The sequence below is a fragment of the Polypterus senegalus genome, chromosome 10, assembly GCF_016835505.1.
Source record: "Polypterus senegalus isolate Bchr_013 chromosome 10, ASM1683550v1, whole genome shotgun sequence".
Taxonomy (NCBI): Eukaryota; Metazoa; Chordata; class Cladistia; order Polypteriformes; family Polypteridae; genus Polypterus; species Polypterus senegalus.
The window spans coordinates 171,342,072-171,361,279 of NC_053163.1; the positions used below are offsets into that span (position 1 = coordinate 171,342,072).

Genomic DNA, 19,208 nt, shown 5'->3' on the forward strand with positions numbered 1-19,208 from the left:
AGTGCGACCCTGTTCAGGAGTAAACGGGTTAGAAAATGACTGACTGACATTTCCGAATTCTCATTTAATGCCAATGTAACAAGAGAATATCTAATCTCCCTAATATTTATTGACTTTTACATCTCTCTATTGTACAGTGCTTTCACATCCATCGATCTGTCTAATACACAGGTGTCAAACTCCAGGCCTGGAGGGCCACAGTGGGTGCAGGTTTTCTTTCTAACCCTTTTCCTAATCAGTGTCCAGTTTTCACTGCTAATTAACTTCTTTTCCCTCTATTTTAATAGGCCCCATTTTTAAGGATTAAGTCTTCTGAATTGATTTGTTTCTTCATTAAATGACAGCCAAACAGAAATGAGACATGAAGTGAGCCAACAGATGACCAGCTAAATTGGGCCTTCAAACTCCAACCAGTTCCTTAATGAGAAGCTGATTCCTGCTGTTAATTAAACCCGCTATTCAATTCCATGGCTTGTTGCTGCTCTCTTTCTGCCACAGCAGACATTTCCAAAACTGTTGATTATTCTGTTTTTTTCTAAGAACTCCTAAAATGTTTTGGTAACCTGAGGGATCAAACTTACTGAGACCTTCATCTTTATTTTCAGATTTTGTTTGATGAGTACAGGAAAACAACTAAGGGGCCTGAATCAAGCTAATTAAAGCTAAGGCTAAAGAATATAATTGGCATCAAAAACTTGTTACTAATTAAGAAGATGGTTAGAATGAAAACCTGCAGCCACTGCGGCCCTCCAGGATTGGAGTTTGACACCCCTGGTCTAATATATAGTGCCTTTCACGTCTATAGAGTGCCTTTTACATCTTTCTGTTGTATTGTGTCTTTCACATCTATCTTTCAGTTATATAGTACCTTTCATATCTATCTATCTATCTATCTATCTATCTATCTATCTATCTATCGTGATACAACTTTGACAAACAGCATTTAAAAACAGCAATATTCTCAGTATCCCTAACTCCAATCTCTATATAATCAGAAAAAATCTGTATTACATGTTTCAGTGTATGATTTCATTTGCCTGTATTTATTAAGCTTCTAAATATCCTCTTGGGACAGATAAACTATTTATCAATCTATGTATCTATCTATTATGTAGTACTTTCACATCTATTCTACCTATTTATCTATCGTGCCTTTCACATCGATCTTTTTCAGAAACCTGTTACACAGCAGTGTCTAAATTAAATGCTTTACATTCAGAATTATAAGAATGTGCATGTTTGAAATATCCCGGAAGAGTATAAACAGCAGTCATGTAAAGTAATTTATATTAGACTATCGTTTTCAATTAAGTAGTGCTGTCTCAGATATACAACATTTAAAACTGCAGTGTGGAGATGCCGGGGATTGAACCCGGGGCCTCATACATGCAAAGCATGCGCTCTACCACTGAGCTACATCCCCACCACATGCACATCATCTCTGCGATCACAATGAGAATATACTGACCTCCAGTATTAAATACTAGTAATGTGAGTTCCTTGTCTTATTTCTTTACTTTTCACCTCGGGGTGGGGAAGGGATTTCGGTTATATAGCCCTATTGATTCGTTAAGTAGTTAGAACACAGTGGCCCCAATAACTCAGTCAGTAGAGTGTCAGATTTCCCGGTTAAGTCCCAATTTGTGAGAAAATGCAAATTTTAGAGGGAGAAATTGAACCATTGTTTGAGCTCAGGCCATTTTTAACGTAAAATTGAAAACGGATATCACCCAAACGTCTTCTGAGCATTGAAGGAACCGCAAGCAATGCGTGACGCGAAAATAAACGAGTTATTTATAGAAGGTTTACGTCCTTTTATTGCAACCACGCATGTAATCTAGTAATCACAAACAAGGAATTAAAAATACATTAAACACATTGACGTTCTGGATTTAAAATGAAAGAACAGAACGAGTGTTAGGTACGGATCAGTGTAAGGCATCCAGTCTTTCTTGTTTTAATCGGTAATCGTGTTTTCTGCATTTATGTTTAACTTGGGTTTAATATCGATATAATTTCCTGTATCTTTTTTTCAGTGCTATAACTCCTGTTGTTACATGTTGATTGTCAGTGAAGCGCTTTAAGCATTAGAAATGCGTTATATAACTAAAGGACCCCTTAATCTAGACGCGGTGTTTTTAAAAGTCGGCATTTTCGCCCGAACAGGGACTTGAACCCTGGACCCTCAGATTAAAAGTCTGATGCTCTACCGACTGAGCTATCCGGGCTCATAAGGAAAGGGGTACCCATATTTCTCAATCACTGGGTCGCGACCTTTTTTTTTTTTTTTTTGTGTTAGGGTGCTACTAGTGGATTACAAGTTTCTGTTCTTTATAATGCTAGTGAGTCCCGGCAAGCTTAGCGATCAGCATTACCGCGCGCTAAATTCTGACCACTGACACTACACGCCACCAAACACCAAACAACCGAAAAAAAAACAGGCTACGACCAACATCTGCGAATCAACAGCGAGGAACCCACCCAAGTGGGTCGCGACGTCAAAAAAGCACAGAAACACTGCTCTACAAGCGGCGCGCTAGCTGCCTTGAAATGATGAATGCAACCAGGCTATGAGCAGTGGCACCTCATTTCAAGGTTAGTATGGAAACATGTCTCATTGTTACGACTTAGCTTTCCATTCCTGATGGCAACGCCGACTTACCCTGTTAAAGCTTATCTAAAAATAAAACAAAAACAAAAATTAATAAAAAAATTGCCCTAGAAATAAAAACGAGCGAGCCGTAAATAGTTCACACAGACTGTCAGCCAATCAGAATTGAACATTTCGGTCGTGCGTCGAACAGGTAAATGCGATTCACCGACGTGGGAGAAAATAATTATGACTGTTCCTGTCGTTATTTATTTACTTAAAAAATTAAAAAAAAAACTGTTTGCTATATTGCATAAGAATACAAGTCGTACAAATTAAGTTGGCAGCCAAATTAAATGGAGCAGGTCTTTCCCACATCCAAAATCGTGGCGCTTTCTTCAGCCAAGTCAGTTCACAATTATTTTATTCCTGTATGGAATTAAGAGTGGGGACTTTTTTATTTACCTAGTCTGTGGGGTGGGCTTTTTAAAATATATTAAACATCCTTGTACGCCATAATTTTTCTTTTTTTTGCTTTAATAATAAGATGCCAAAGATGCATTAACACTTCACTGCCACCGAACACACAGTTGCGTACAATAAACAGTGATGTGTATTCGGTATGAAGCAGATTACCAATTACAAAATATCTTTAGACATACACAGGTTTTTGCTTAATTTAAAACTTAAATGAATCAGCATAGAAAGCACATTTATTGACCAGGTTTGCTTACATACAAGGATTTTGTGTGTGTGTGTGTGCATACAATCATGGCCAAAATTATTGGCACCACTGGAATTTTCCCAGAAAATGCACCATTTCTCCCAGAAGAAGAAAGGACGCACTGTCATTGATCTATAAGCATACTAAATCAACAGGACATACATTTAATTGGGACGATGTACAAGTAAAATTTAAAGCCAATAATAAAAGTGCTAGAGAGCTGGCTGAATCCTGGTTATCAAATGAGAACGCCATCAACAGACACTTGGACATAAATCCAGCATATACAAACTTAAGAAGAACTTAATAAACAAGACTTTACTCCCAACAACCTCACCCCCCCACACGGACCTAGCCACCCCTCCCCCTCCTCCCCCTGTAAGGTATTGCTATATATTGCCTTTGATTCTTGTAAGTCTAAGCATTATCCTCTGATGAAGACCCCTGGTAGGGGTTGAAAGCTCAGGAATAAAACTACTTTATGATACGTGATTCATTTTCTCCCTTTGTGGATCTCCAACTGCTAATATATATATATATATATATATATATATATATATATATATATATATATATATATATATATATATATATATAATCTTCATTTGGATGTTGATCTTTGTTTGCCCGCGAATGAATTAGAAGAAGAAGCACTAGATGGCAGTAGAGAGACAGCTAAAACATAGGCATTGCATTAAGAATCTCCTCCAGGCTTATACTACTGAAGAATGTAGTACACCAGTCACACCTCAAAACACAGACATTCAAACTAAACAAATTGTTGTGCTTTAAATTAACTAAAGAGATCTTCATTTAGATCTTGATCTTTGTTTGTCCGCAAATTCCACGCATGCGTAGACCTCCTTCCAGTTTAGTACATTGTTGTTACTCACGGATGTCAACAGTGTGTCGGAATAACGAAAGGGGTGGTGGACAGTGTTATGCAGGTTAGCTCCTGAGGCCTGGTTAGAGAATGAGATAACAGCACATTCCGGAATTTATTATGGTTATGTTGTAGCCAGAGAGTGCTGCGCGTCTCACAGTTGTACCGTGGCTTGCTCACATGTCAGTGAAGTGATCCCTATCAGAGCCTGGATACCTATGTGTCCCCCTTTTATAACCATTGCTCCATGTATATTGCCTTACTCTTTGGATTGCCGCAAAACAACCTGCAAGATTGGAGAAAGGTTGAGAAGACATCATGAGAGGAAACGACAGCGTCGTGAAAACGAGACGGACTATGAACAGACAGAAGCAGAAATGCTCCTACACCACCACATAATTACGATTCGGACAGTGATTCTGAGTAGGCCGTTCCTATCGAATCAATATCCAAGGGTTTACTTTTGCAATTTTGTTTCCCTTATAAAAAAAATCATAATGCTGTGCGACGAAGGGCCCAGTTCATGACTGGCTGCCGCGTTTAAACAGGGAGCCCTTCACAGGCAACTTTAACACGCGCAACGTAGTTGGGCGCACATGGCTAGTATATATATATATATACTGTATATATACATACACACATATATATATATATATACATATATATATATATATATATATATATAGTGTATATATATATATATATATATATATATATATAAAGCAGAGTCGATGTATGTGTGTATGTTTGTTTGTCCGCCATACAAATCTGCACCAGGTGTCTGATCGCCACCAAATTGGGGTTGGGGCTCCTTTGTGACCAGGAGAAGGTCATGGGGTATGTTTGGTTCAGAAAAATGTTTGTGGTGAACCGTGAACCGCAGGGCACCTTTTCACCGAAACAAAGTTCGGCACATGTCCCCATGCTTAAGGTGGCTACACGTTGCAACAGAACTTCACCGCAGCATCATCTTGCGGCAGCTTTGGTCCCTGTGCATCGCTCTTTACCCATGTTTCTTTACATTACCAAGAAATGGGGGAAGTGTTCAAGTATGAGAAGGCCGACTGCTTTGATCGGGTGAAGGAGAACTGGCATATTGATGTAAAATGTGAACAACCCAGTGTGCCTGACCGGCTGATACACCCGCGTTTCTGCAAGTCGCACTCCCACATACACTGATAGTGCTGTATTTCATTCGCCAACGTCCATTATATGCCAGCACGTTTGAACAGAGACTCGCCTTAAAAAGACAGCATCCTTCCCCTGCCATTTTCCACACATGCAGCAGAGGTTGTATGTCACTTCTCTCTGTAGCTACCATCGCCAACATCCATTAGATAACAGCACGGTTCAACACAGACGCTCCTTACTGTGTAATACAACTCGAATTTGTGTCAAGACTCTCTATCCAAATATTATTGAAGCAACTATCACGATACGTTGCGCAAGACGTAAAGATGTTTTCATACCAAGAATACCGCTGATTCCGAATGATTTACCCTTTGATTTAAACTGCTCCAATTTCCTGTTCGTTGGGCTTTTGTTATGTCAATTAATACGGCCCAAGGGCAATCACTAAAAGCTGCAGGCATCAATTTCGAAAATCCATGCTTTTCACATGGACAACTATACATAACATGTTCTAGAGTGGGCAATCCTCAGAATTTGTTTATTTTCTCACCACAAGGGAAAATAAAAAAATATAGTGTATCCAAAGGCTCTGGAATGAGTATTTATATTACCTCTTACAATAAAATGTGAATCAGAAAATTGTTCTATTTCTATATTCTGTTTCTTTCATTTTGGAAATTCACCAGTTATAGATTCCCAGGCAACGCCGGGTACTCCTGCTAGTATATATATATATATATATATATATATATATATATATATATATATATATATATATATATATAGTGCATTCCATGACAGAGTTTCATACAATTGATCAGTTTGCACCTGAGATAAATACACGACAAACAACATCAATATGTGCATGCAAAGAGCAAGGCAGTTCAAGAACTACCAAGATAATTCAGCATTAGCTCTATGGAAGGATGCTGCAAGATATTTGGGAGATGAGGGGTCCCAGACTCAGCCAGGACAACCTAATGAACCATTTATAAGCTTATTGATCTGTGGAAAGAAACTCTTCTTATATCCGCTGGTTCTGGTGTAGTTTATTCTCGGACGTCTGGCAGGTGGGAGAAGTTCTAACAGCTTGTGGGGTTGGTGATAATTACCCTGTCCGCCCCATGACTCTGAAATAGTACAAGTCCTGTTATGTGGGAAGACTAATGCTAGTGATCTTTTTGGCAGACCTGACTGATCGTTGTAGACTCCATGACTGCTGCAGAGAGTTGAATCAGCAGTTCCTAAACAGGTTGAACTCACTCAGCTGTCAAAGATCGTACCTCCACTTGAAAGTCAAGGTAAATAAATGTAAAGTATTACATGTAGGAAATAAAAATGTTAGACTTGGATACACAGTAGGAGGGCTGAAAATCGAAAGTATGTCTTATGAGAAAGATTTAGAAGCCATAGTGGACTCAACACTTTCAACTGCTAAATGGTGTTCAAAAGCCTTTGAAAAGGCTAATAGAATGTGAGGTTATATAGCGCCTTGATGTGTTGAGTACAAGTCCAAGGAGGTGATGCTGAACCTTTATAACACACTGATGAGGCCTCATCTGGAGTGCTGGGTGCAGTTTTGGTCTCCACATTACAATAAATAAAGACATAGCAGCAGCACTTGAGAAAGTCCAGAGAAGAGCGACTCGGCTGATTAAGGCCTACAGGTGATGAGTTATGAGGAAAGATTAAAAGAGCTGAGCCTTTACAGTTTAAGCAAAAGAAGAATAAGAGGAGACCTGACTGAAGTGTTTAAAATTATGAAGAGAATTAGTCCAGTGGATCGAGACGGTGACTTTAAAATGAGTTCATCAAGAACATGGGGACATGGTTGGAAACTTGTAAATTTCGCACAAGCATTAGGAAGTTTTTCTTTATACAGAGAACCACAGATACATGGAATAAGTGACCAAGTAGTGTGGTGGACAGTAGGACTTTAGGGACTTTTAAAACTCGACTTGATGTTATTTTAGAAGAATTAAGTGGATAGGACTGGCAAGCTTTGCTGGGCTGAATGACCTGTTCTCATCTTGATTGGTCTAACGTTCTAACAAAAGCACCACACCTACTGTTAAATTATATTACAGTCTTTACGTCTCCAATAATTTCTTTGGGTAAGGGCTCCAAATGTGCATGATGTTCACAGAGTTTTAAAGTCCTTCACTTAGAAAATAAAAGATACAATGCACCAGAATACAGTATTCAAAAATCTGTAGGCATTTAAAGTGCGCCATGAATCTAAATAGCTATTCAGGAATGATGAAACACCAGGTTTTCTACTTAGACAGGATTATACACTAAGTTGAACTTTATAATACAAAAACACAGAATTAACTGTGTTACAATTAATTTAATGCATGACACTGCTCAGATTATTGTTTGCATAATGAGTCTATTATTTACAGCATTTAACAGTTTCATGCTATTCAGGGTAAATTCATGTTTAAAATTTGCTTGATTGTATATTGTGTGCATTGGGGACTGTAATTAATATGAAAATTGTTTAAAACTTGTTCAATTTCACTTCTGTGATATATAGATAGATGTTAAAGGCACTATATAACTGACAGATAGATAGATAGATAGATAGATAGATGGTCGTTTGTTACAGTTCTGAAATATTACCAAATTAACCAAAACTTTTCTAATATGACTAAATTACGAACGGCTATAGCCTGTTGAACGCAGGCAGGCAGACAGAGAATAAAGCCGCAGAAAAGCCAGAAGCGGCGAAAGATCCAGTATATTACTAAGCACTAGCTACGGGATCAATTCAATGAAGTTGGCATAACACTTTATTATAAACCAATTATTAGAACGGAGGTTATTGAGCCTCCAATCAATGTATTTATTGTCACTTGTTCTTTTTAAGACCATCCTTTTTCTTAAAGTAGAGCACTTGTGGGCGAACCTAAGGCGACGTAATTCTCCTTCAAAGTTGAACCACATTGGTGCTTGCGCACGTCAATCAGAAGTTGAGTCATCAAATTACCAACCGTCCGACATTGCCCGTTAAATGATTGACAACGAAAATACAAATTGCGTTTGACTGAAGTCGAAAATGATTTAAGTATTCCCCGCCTAACGTACCGCCCTCTTCGACATTCCCCGTCCATTTTTCTTAGCGCTTGCGTAAGAAGTCGTACTTCTCACCTAACCAATCGCCAAGCATTTTCTTTACGCAGTCATTTTGAAATGGCTCGCGCTGCGGAATTCTTGACACGAATTCGTTTTGCTTAAAAGACAAAGCATTTTTCAATGATTTGTACTTTGCAGATTAAAAAGATTCGCATTCGTGTTTAAGGTATTCTTCGGTTCATTTTTGTATCCTTTAAAATGTGATCCATCTTTAAATACAGTAACGAGAATATAGATATTCATTTTTGTAGGTACGTGATTTGTTCGTTTCTGCACACCGTTTTATTCTTAATCAGCTCTGTTATTTTAATTAAAATTATTTCCGGTAAGACGTTTGAATACTCAGTAAACATCATTGTGTTTATCGTAGCGTTTCGTAAATCACAGTTTTCATGAAGTTGAAAGAACAGTACTTTTAGAGCGCAATGCCTTCTTTGTAAATAAAGAAATACAGTACATTAAATGAAGAGGTCTTATTAACTAATAAAAAATGCTGGAAACGCCCGAACAGGGACTTGAACCCTGGACCCTCAGATTAAAAGTCTGATGCTCTACCGACTGAGCTATCCGGGCTCCATGAAATGTGTAAATACAGATGAAGGAAGATAAAAAAAAAAGTAATTTGGCTATTTTTGGTTATTTCTTATAGCGACACCAGAGGGCACTAAAAATTCAGAACATGTCTTAAATAAGTACAGCACGGTGAAGGGGAGACTCTTTTACTGTCGGTGGGGATGTAGCTCAGTGGTAGAGCGCATGCTTTGCATGTATGAGGCCCCGGGTTCAATCCCCGGCATCTCCACGGAAGTTTTAGCAAATGTGATAATCGTGACCTTTAATCCCACCTATAAGAAAGAAGAAAATTTACAACAAATTAATCTTAGAGTACTTGACGCAACGATTAAAAGTTGTTCTTAAATAGCATCCATCACGTTTCAAAAGTAATGCATTGGCATTCCGCACTCAGCAAATGGTGAAGTTACTCAGACGCAGTCGTCCGTTTCGAAAAATGAACGGCACTGGGCACATCATTCTCGGCGGCTTCTTCTACAACACTCAAGACATTTCGGGGGGCAACTCAAAAACTGCACGTTATCCCAAAATGGATGAGACGAGCTTCACAAAAATTTTGTATGCATGGTACTATTCATAGAACCTGAAATCTAGACTTGAAGGCCTTTTATAAATTCCATCGAGAAACGGGGGTGTAACAGAGGAGCCGCAGCCAAAACCACGTCACGAAGGTCCGATCGATGTATTTAATGTCAAGTTTTTTTTAGGTTTGGCCCAAAAGGCAACAGCCCACGTCAATAATTTATTTATTTATAAAAAACTTTAAAAATAACATCAATGCTAACCAAAGTGCTGTACAACTAAAACCCCACATACCAGACACACAATAACCAAAGGGTAAAAGAAACAGAAACATATATAAAATATACAGTAATGCAACAAAATTATTTCAAGGTTGGGCGGTGGAGGGTGTGGGGTATTTTTCTTGGTTAGTGTGATTGACGTTAAAATCAAAAACGGCCACGTCTGCTTTCACTCAATTTTGTATTTCCATTATCGTTTATGCAATTTAAAATTGAGGCTTCGTGGGGCTTTAACGATTTAATAATTCTTTGCATTTATATAACGCTTTTGTCACTACTCAAAGCGCTCAGCAATTGCAGGTTAAGGGCCTTGTCCTTTTGGCATTTACGGGGTTCGAACCGCCAACCTTCCGATTGACGGAGTTGTAATGGATGGCCAAAACCAAAAAGAAAAATCTTACACCATACACCTTACTACAAGACAGCAAAAGCAATGTTAATGAAATGTTGGCTAGTTAACCTACTGTATCGTGACGTGAACCGGTGAATACGAGTTTAGTAAGGGGAAGATCGCACATTAGGGCGTTAATTAATGTTAATGTGTTATTATAATGTAAAGCCGCGGGAACAAAGAAGGAGATCCATGGACCCAACCAGTAAGAAGGTACCACAATTAGAAAATCCAATCGATCACAAAAAGAACGAAGTGTCGCCTACACCCAGTGACTTGTGCGTCCAACTGCAGAAGTCCGGAGTTCCGCGATTTAGTGGCTCCTCTGAGCAGCCAATTGGATTGCAGCTTTTTGAAACCCGGTTTACGCGATTTGAGTCAGATAACTCTCTCTCAGCCCGAATCTTAACCATAGCGTAACCAGATGTTATCACTCATACACATAATATAAAGCGACAATGGATTGGAGCTCTAGAGCTCCGCAGACAGAGTCCTTTGGCAAAACTGCCTATTCTGCTGAATTATAATATATGATAATTCATTTGACTTATATAGCACCCTTACGTCCTTTAATTGCTGGCTCATGCTACAAGGAGTTACCAGAAATAACGGCTCTTAAAACAAAGCAAAAAAATCCTAAACTTAAAATTTCAATTTATCGGATTAATTTGTGTTTTAATAAATTGTCTAGCAATATATAGGGGATGTAGCTCAGTGGTAGAGCGCATGCTTTGCATGTATGAGGCCCCGGGTTCAATCCCCGGCATCTCCAGTTTTCTATACGTTAAAATTATAAACGACTATCAGTGTTGATTTCTACAAATTAGCACTGTATCCGAAGAAAACTACATTTCATCCAGTTATATCACAAGCTATCCAATCATGAGGTCGATTATATTTACTATATATTCGTATTACTCTAAGTAATAAGAGTACAGTGTTTTCTGTATTTGTGAATTAAATTTACACAATTTAAAACATTTATAGATATTTATAGCCAGAAATACAAAAAGAATCACGTTTCTTAAAATAGTATTTTGTTCCTACGCTTCTTAACACCTATAGGTGTCATCATCAGAGCAAACTGATTAGGCATATAGGAATCAAAGGCAATAAATAGCAAATAGATAGGTGGGGTGGATTAGTAAGGTGGGGTTCAGAAGGTGTTTGTCTTAAGATTTTTTAATTTTCATTAATTGAATGTTCTTTTAAGCCTGTACACGCTGGGTTCATGTTCAAATGTCTGTTAATGGCATTTTTCATTTGATGGCCACGATTGAGCCAGCTCTTTGACGACTTCTTCTTCTTCTTTCGGCTGCTCTAATTAGGGGTTGCCACAGCGGATCATCTTCTTCCATATCTTTCGGTCTTCATCATCTTTTTTTCTGTTACACCACATCCATAAACCTCCTGTTAGGCCTTCCTCTTCTCCTCTTCCCTGGCAGCTCTATCCTTAACATCCTTCTCCCAATATACTCAGCATCTCACCTCTTCACATGTCCAAACCAACACAATTTCGCCTCTCTGACTTCGTCGCCTAACTGTCAAAGCTGAGCTGACCCTCTAATGTCCTCATTCCTAATCCTGTCCATCCTTTTCACACTCGATGCAAATCTTAGCATCTTTAATTCTGCCACCTCCAGCTCTGTCTCCTGTGCCACCGTCTCCAGCCCATATAACACAGCTGGTCTCACTACCGTCCTGTAGACCTTCCCTGTCACTCTTGCTGATACCCGTCTGTCACAAATCACTCCTGACACTCCTCCACTCACTCCATCCTGTCTGCACTCTCTTCTTCACCTCTCTTCCACAATCCCCATTACTTTGTGCTGTTCATCCAAAGTATTTAAACTCCTCCACCTTTGCCAACTAAACTCAAACTATTATCCATATTATCTAAAATATATCTCTTATACATTATGTCTCTCTTACACAAAGTGAAATATTCTTGTTTCAGATATATTTAGGAACACTCTAGAGACAAATATATATTTTTTATTATAATAATGATTTATTTTGTACTGTATATACTGAATGGGTGAAGGTGTCCACTCACCCTTGAAGTTCATGATGCCAATGTACACCGATACGTAGTAGGCAATAAAAAGAGTCTTGCAGACGTATGTATCCTACCGCTGCCACCAGTATAAGATTTGTAAAAAAGGAATATAAACACTGAAGCCGTGGACTCCCAGTTCATTTTCAATCTTTGCTTTCCTTTTTTTCTTCTACATTGTGCGTACGTCACTCTTATATTTTTCACCTCTCACCCCTAACTATCTATTTACCCTGTCCATGGAAATATCAATTAATCAATTGAGAGATCACAGCTGAAATGAATTATGTACAATAACTACATTATTTATATCTACATTTTAAATGTATTAAGCTATTATCTAAAATATACCTCCCAGTTCTATGAAGTACAGCAGCTATGGGAGATTCGTTTCTGACTCAAGCGTCTTTTGATTATTACTATTATTTTCCCTTTTGGCCACATTAGCACATCACCAGGTTTTCCACAATTTAATTTGTAACTAAGCTTCTTGGTACTTACTTTTTCGAAATTCACTAAACTCTGTCCATTATATAGCGCCGAATTACATTTCCTTAATTCATAAAAGCACACTTTCGCCCGAACAGGGACTTGAACCCTGGACCCTCAGATTAAAAGTCTGATGCTCTACCGACTGAGCTATCCGGGCTCGTGTGGAAGTCTTTATTCACTGAAAAGTTTTTACAATCTTTGTTCCCACTGTAATTTGAAACCTGCGCTGCAGAGGGCAGTAAATCCTTGACACTGAACGCTGCAGCCGCTAAAACGGTTAAAAAAAAAGCCCACGAGGTGGGGATGTAGCTCAGTGGTAGAGCGCATGCTTTGCATGTATGAGGCCCCGGGTTCAATCCCCGGCATCTCCAGTTTTGAGTGTGCTAAAGTTATAAACGATTATCAGGGTTGATTTCTACAAATTAGCGTAATAACCATGGAAAATTACATTTCATCCAGTATATAGACACAAGTTATCCAATCGTTGAAGTGGCCTGTCTCAACTGTAACAGAGTACGGCGTTTTCTGTATTGGAATTAACATATACGCAATTTAAAACACAAGATTTGAATATTTATAGCCAGAACTACAAAAAGAGAAAAAAGAATCACGTTTCTTAAAATGGTCTTTTATTCCTGTGCTTTTTAACACCTACGAGGTCTAATCATCAGAGCAAACTGATTTGACATACAGGAATCAAAGACAATAAATGGCAGCAAAGTCCAACCTGAGCTGACCCTCTAATGCCCTCATTTCTAATCCTGTCCATCCTCGTCACACCCAATGCAAATCTTAGCATCTTTAACTCTGCCACCACTAGCTTTGTCTCCTGTGCCACCGTCTCCAACCTTTATAACACAGCTGGTCTCATGACCGTCCTGTAGGCTTAGGATTGTGTGTATTAGTCGAGGTTATAGCTGCGAGTCTCGAGAGACAATCTAACAAGAATTATTGTAGGGATTCGCTTTCGAATCCCGCTTCATGACACATTGATGATTGGAAGAATATAACTCTGAAATAAATGTAAAAAACTTTCTCTTCAACGAACAGTGCTTTGAATCCTTACATTGCAGATGTCGTTGTTTAGTTTTCTTTTTTAATTAAACAAAAACTGTTTAATGAATGATTTGTCAAGGAACACACGGACAACAAGGATAGTTAAAAATCACACTTAAAGAAACTGCCTGCCCATTCTATTGAATCATAATTATAACAAATAATAATACATTTCACTTCCTTATATTGCACATTTACCATGCCTTGTGTTTGTATGTATTTATAAAATTTGAGAAGTAATATATTCTAGTTGTGGAGTTTGCATGTTCTCCCCACGTCTGCGTGGGTTTCCTCCCACAGTCCAAAGACATGCAGGTTAGGTACACTGGAGATTCTAAAGTGTGTGCTTGGTGTGTGTGTGTGTGTGTGTGTGTGTAAGCGCGCTCTGCGGTGGGCTGGTGCCCTGCCCGGGGTTTGTTTCCTGCCTTACGCCCTGTGTTGGCTGGGATTGGCTCCAGCAGACCCCCGTGACCCTGAATTCGGATTCAGCGGGTTAGGAAATGGTTGGTTGGTATATATATATATATATATATATATATATATATATATATATATATATATATATATATAGTACAGGCCAAAAGTTTGGACACACCTCCTCATTCAATGTGTTTTCTTTATTTTCATGACCATTTACATTGGTAGATTCTCACTGAAGGCATCAAAACTATGAATGAACACATGTGGAGTTATGTACTTAACAAAAAAAGGTGAAATAACTGAAAACATGTTTTATATTCTAGTTTCTTCAAAATGGCCACCCTTTGCTCTGATTACTGCTTTGCACACTCTTGGCATTCTCTCGATGAGCTTCAACAGGAAGTCACCTGAAATGGTTTTCACTTCACAGGTGTGCCTTATCAGGGTTATTTAGTGGAATTTCTTGCTTTATCAATGGGGTTGGGACCAGCAGTTGTGTTGTGCAGAAGTCAGGTTAGTTGGACAATCATTTATTTTCAACAGGACAATGACCCCAAACACACCTCCAGGCTGTGTAAGGGCTATTTGACCAAGAAGGAGAGTGATGGAGTGCTGGAAATGGTCATGAAAATAAAGAAAACACATTGAATGAGGAGGTGTGTCCAAACTTTTGGCCTGTACTCTGTATGTATATATATATATATATATATATATATATATATATATATATATATATATATATATATATATATATATATATATATATATATATATATAATTTTACTGCAGTAATTCATTAAGAATTATTGGTCTTTTTTTACCAGAAAGAGTTTCCTAGGGTCTTTTGTAGGAAATATGTACACATAGTTCATTTATTTTTTCAGATAAAAATGAACTCGCCCAAACAATGAATTAAAAAATAAAAGTTTTTAAATTGGCAAAGATGAAGTTAAGAAAAAAATCTTTTCACTTTCTATGATTTGTATTTTTATAATTATTGAGCACTTCATCTTATTATTTTAAAGCTATTTCTGTACAATTAAACTATGATTATACAATTCAAAGTTTATTATATTTATACATTATTATATCTGTCTTTACACGTGTTGCGCACATATTTAATAAATATAATAAACGTATCCAAGAATGTTTAAAAAATCATTCAAAAAATGTGTACGTGCATGTAAATATATCTGCACAAACCGACACTCGTGAGTAACATTTTTAGGTAGTTCAAAAAGAAACACAAATCGCAAAGCGTCTGTGTGTGTGTGTGTGCTGCTCCAACAAGCTTTTGCAGAATACATTAACTGACAAGAGGCTGGCCCGCCCTTTCCGAGTTTTTGTGAAAACTCGAACCGTGATTCGCCAATTCTTGGTAACCGAAACGGGTTGTGAATGGTCAATTCTTGGTAGCCGATACTGGCTGCAATTGGCCTGAGCGTTCAATTCTTGGTAGAACCTTGGTAGCAGAAGGTGATCTGATTGGTTTTCGCAACCAAGAAGTATCTTGACTCACGGCTGCTCGGAGGGCCTTCCCTTTCACTCTTGCTGATACCCGTCTGTCACAAATCACTCCTGACACTCTTCTCCACTAACTCTACCCTGCCTGCCCTCTCTTTTTCACGTCTCTTCCACAATCCCCATTACTCTGTGCTGTTATTCCAAAGTATTTAAACTCCTCCACCTCCACCTTCGCCAACTAAACTCAAACTATTATCAATTTCTCTATTATAAAAAGAAATCCTGGAAAGCAAAAGCAAGGCGACGATACGTGATCTTCTCTGAAGTTCTCGAAAGACATTTAAAATACCCGCGAGACAAAAGAGACTTGCCACGGAGAGTCTCACGGGGTCCGTAAACATGAGACTTGATGCCAAGAGACTGTCCCAGGGCCGTCTCGCGGGGATGTGGAACATGAGATTCTTGCAAGACACGCCCTACTTACAACAGATATCATATAAGAGCACATCCATCAAAAAACAGTCAGTCGTGTAAAAGCACGTAGTTCACACAGATCATGTGCTCTCAACACATATAAAGCGTATAAGAACAATACGGAGAATAGACAGCCAAAGGCGTTGGAAAGAAAAAAAATGCAGTTAAGAGATTTTGAAACCAGTAAAAATCGAAAGTATTGCAGCGCCCCAGCCAGGTTGCGGCCTTTTTGGTTTTAAGTGACTGTTCGGTCCGATTGAGGGAGGGCGGAGTACACGGAAAACTGATAGCGGGGTATTGATTGATGCGGTAAGAGGGGGCGAGACGCGGGGGATGAAGGATTGGAGAGGGTGCCAGAAAGTTGTGTTTGGGTTTACGAAGTCAGCGATTATTCAAGTAAAACTTGTGACACTTTATCATGTCAGTCGCTACAGTATCAAAAAAAAAAAGATAGAAAACATTACATTACTGCAAACAAAATGTAATTAATCATCAGAACCAGCTGTAATTGAAAAAAGAGCAGGACAAATCGAGGTCAGAAATAAAAGGCAAGGAGTAGACAACAAAGTCTTTTCGCATTAGCATCATTCTTATTCACAAAACATGGATTAACACATTAATGGACCATACGCTATGAGAATCTGTGGTCCCGCAACAATTAGAGCAACAACAAGTTGAATTTCAAAGAATATATAATTCGGTCAGGTGTATATTTATGATAAATTACGATACAAATTATAACAGGCAAAAAGAAAGGTCTGCGGTGGGTTGGCACCCTACCTGGGATTGGTTCCTGCCTTGTGCCCTATGTTGGCTGGGATTGGCTCCAGCAGACCCCCGTGACCCTGTGTTCGGATTCAACAGGTTGGAAAATGGATGGATGAAAAAGAAAGGTAATGTATATATTCCGCGAATAACATTAGACACCAAAGGAGATCGTGATGTGCCATTCGTATTAAAATGTTTACAGTTTGCTGTGAGAAGAGCTTTTGCTATGATAATCAATAAATCACAGGGACAAACATTAGAAAAAGTCGGATCATTTATTAGAGAAACAGAAACAATATTCACTCACGGGCAGTTATACATTGCGTTGTCACAATGTGTCTCCAAAAAATATTGTTTTTAATGAAGCTTTAAAGTAAAAGTGCAAATAATGAAATTGAAACAATTCCAAAGAAAATAATATTTAAATTGTATATCCGATTAACCAAACACAGGGGTTGGCGAGCGAAGTGAGCAGGGGGCGAAGCCCCCTAGTATTATCTAAAATATATCTCTTACACATTATGTCTCTCTTGCACAAAATAAAATATCCTTGTTTCAGATATTTTTAGCAACACTTAATGTTACTCTAGAGACAAATATTTTTTTAAATTATAATAATGATTTATTTTGTACTGTATATACTGAATGGGTGAAGAAGTCCACCCACCCTTGAAGTTCATGATGCCAATGTACACCAATACGTAGTAGGCAATAAAATGCAAACGTATGTATCCTACTGCTGCCACCAGTATAAGATGAGTATAAATACTGAAGCCGTGGACTCCCAGCTCCTTTTCAACCTTTGCTTTCCTTTTTTCCTTCTGCATTGTGCGTACGTCACTCTTATATTTTTCACCTCTCTCACCCCCAACTATCCATTTTCCCTGTCCAAGGAAAAACCAATCAATCAATTGAGAGATCACAACTGAAATTATGTATAATAACTACATTATTTATATCTACACTTTAAATGTATTAAGCTATTGTCTAAAATATACCTTCCAGTTTTATGAAGCACGGAAGCTTTAGGAGACTTGTTTCTGACTCAAGCGTCTTTTGATTATTACTATTATTTTCCCTTTTGGCCACATTAGTACATCACCAGGTTTTCCACAATTTAATTTGTAAGTAAGCTTCTTGGTACTTCCTTTTCGAAATTTACTAAACTCTGTACATTTTATAGAGTCGAATTACATTTCATTAATTCATAAAATCACACTTTCGCCCGAACAGGGACTTGAACCCTGGACCCTCAGATTAAAAGTCTGATGCTCTACCGACTGAGCTATCCGGGCTCGTGTCAAAGCTCCTCTTCACTAAAAAGTTTTTACAATCTTTGTTCCCACTGTAATTTGAAACCTGCGCTGTAGAGGGCAACAAATCCTAGAGACTGAACACTGCAGCCACAAAAATGAAAAAAAAGGCACTCGGTGAGGATGTAGCTCAGTGGTAGAGCGCATGCTTTGCATGTATGAGGCCCCGGGTTCAATCCCCGGCATCTCCACACTTCATCTTTTCCCAAAATCTGAAAAATTTCTACTCAGGTTCTCGGGACCCCGTGTGCTAGCAGGTTTTTAGTTGCTATCCGTTTTACGATTTAGTCCTCTCATTTGTCTAATTCAATTAGCTGGTTTGTTTATTTCTTCTCTTATTCAAAATATTCAGGAGAATAGTTAGCCAATAAAAGGTTTCATTTCACCCTACTTTCTCCTGTATCAATCTATGGCTAACACGGTACAACACTCTACTGCTATCAAAATATTCAGAAAAGTTCGTTTATAAGACATTTAGCAATATTTGTATTTCTTAGCTTTAAATGCATATGTGTCTTTGGTTGCTTCTCTGTTAATTTGCTTTGTTTTCTGTGTAGTTTGCTCGCCTAAATCTATTGTTGCATCCCGGCCACTATGTGGTCTAGAGGCTGGCAAACTTTTGCGTCTGGCGAGGGAGGCTGAGATAATCACGAAGGAGTTCTTCACGAAGGAGAAGAAGAGAAAGAGTGAAAAGAAAATGAGGGTGGGAACTGTCTGGGAGTGGATGTGGAATTTGTATTTTTTATTTTATTTTTTATATTGTATTGAGGATTACTTGTGTTCTGTTCTGTGTATTGTGATCTATTTATCCCCTTCTTTTTGACACCCACTGCACGCCCAACCTACCTGGAAGGGGGTCTCTCTTTGAACTGCCTTTCCCATGGTTTCTTCCATTTTTTCCCTACAAAGTTTTTTTTTTTGGAGTTTTTCCT

General features: G+C 38.3%; 9 non-coding genes across 9 annotated transcripts; 4 read left to right on the forward strand and 5 right to left on the reverse strand.

Moving 5' to 3' along the window:
- Positions 1–1,351: 1,351 nt before the first annotated feature.
- trnaa-ugc lies at positions 1,352–1,423 on the reverse strand. The gene has a single exon. It is a non-coding gene; the product is annotated as a tRNA-Ala (tRNA).
- Positions 1,424–2,155: 732 nt separating this feature from the next.
- trnak-uuu lies at positions 2,156–2,228 on the reverse strand. The gene has a single exon. It is a non-coding gene; the product is annotated as a tRNA-Lys (tRNA).
- Positions 2,229–8,966: 6,738 nt separating this feature from the next.
- On the reverse strand, positions 8,967–9,039 carry trnak-uuu. The gene has a single exon. It is a non-coding gene; the product is annotated as a tRNA-Lys (tRNA).
- Positions 9,040–9,196: 157 nt separating this feature from the next.
- Positions 9,197–9,268, forward strand: trnaa-ugc. Its single transcript has one exon. It is a non-coding gene; the product is annotated as a tRNA-Ala (tRNA).
- A 1,665-nt stretch (positions 9,269–10,933) lies between these two features.
- On the forward strand, positions 10,934–11,005 carry trnaa-ugc. Its single transcript has one exon. It is a non-coding gene; the product is annotated as a tRNA-Ala (tRNA).
- Positions 11,006–12,865: 1,860 nt separating this feature from the next.
- Positions 12,866–12,938, reverse strand: trnak-uuu. Its single transcript has one exon. It is a non-coding gene; the product is annotated as a tRNA-Lys (tRNA).
- Positions 12,939–13,080: 142 nt separating this feature from the next.
- Positions 13,081–13,152, forward strand: trnaa-ugc. Its single transcript has one exon. It is a non-coding gene; the product is annotated as a tRNA-Ala (tRNA).
- Positions 13,153–18,185: 5,033 nt separating this feature from the next.
- Positions 18,186–18,258, reverse strand: trnak-uuu. Its single transcript has one exon. It is a non-coding gene; the product is annotated as a tRNA-Lys (tRNA).
- A 137-nt stretch (positions 18,259–18,395) lies between these two features.
- trnaa-ugc lies at positions 18,396–18,467 on the forward strand. The gene has a single exon. It is a non-coding gene; the product is annotated as a tRNA-Ala (tRNA).
- Positions 18,468–19,208: the final 741 nt, after the last annotated feature.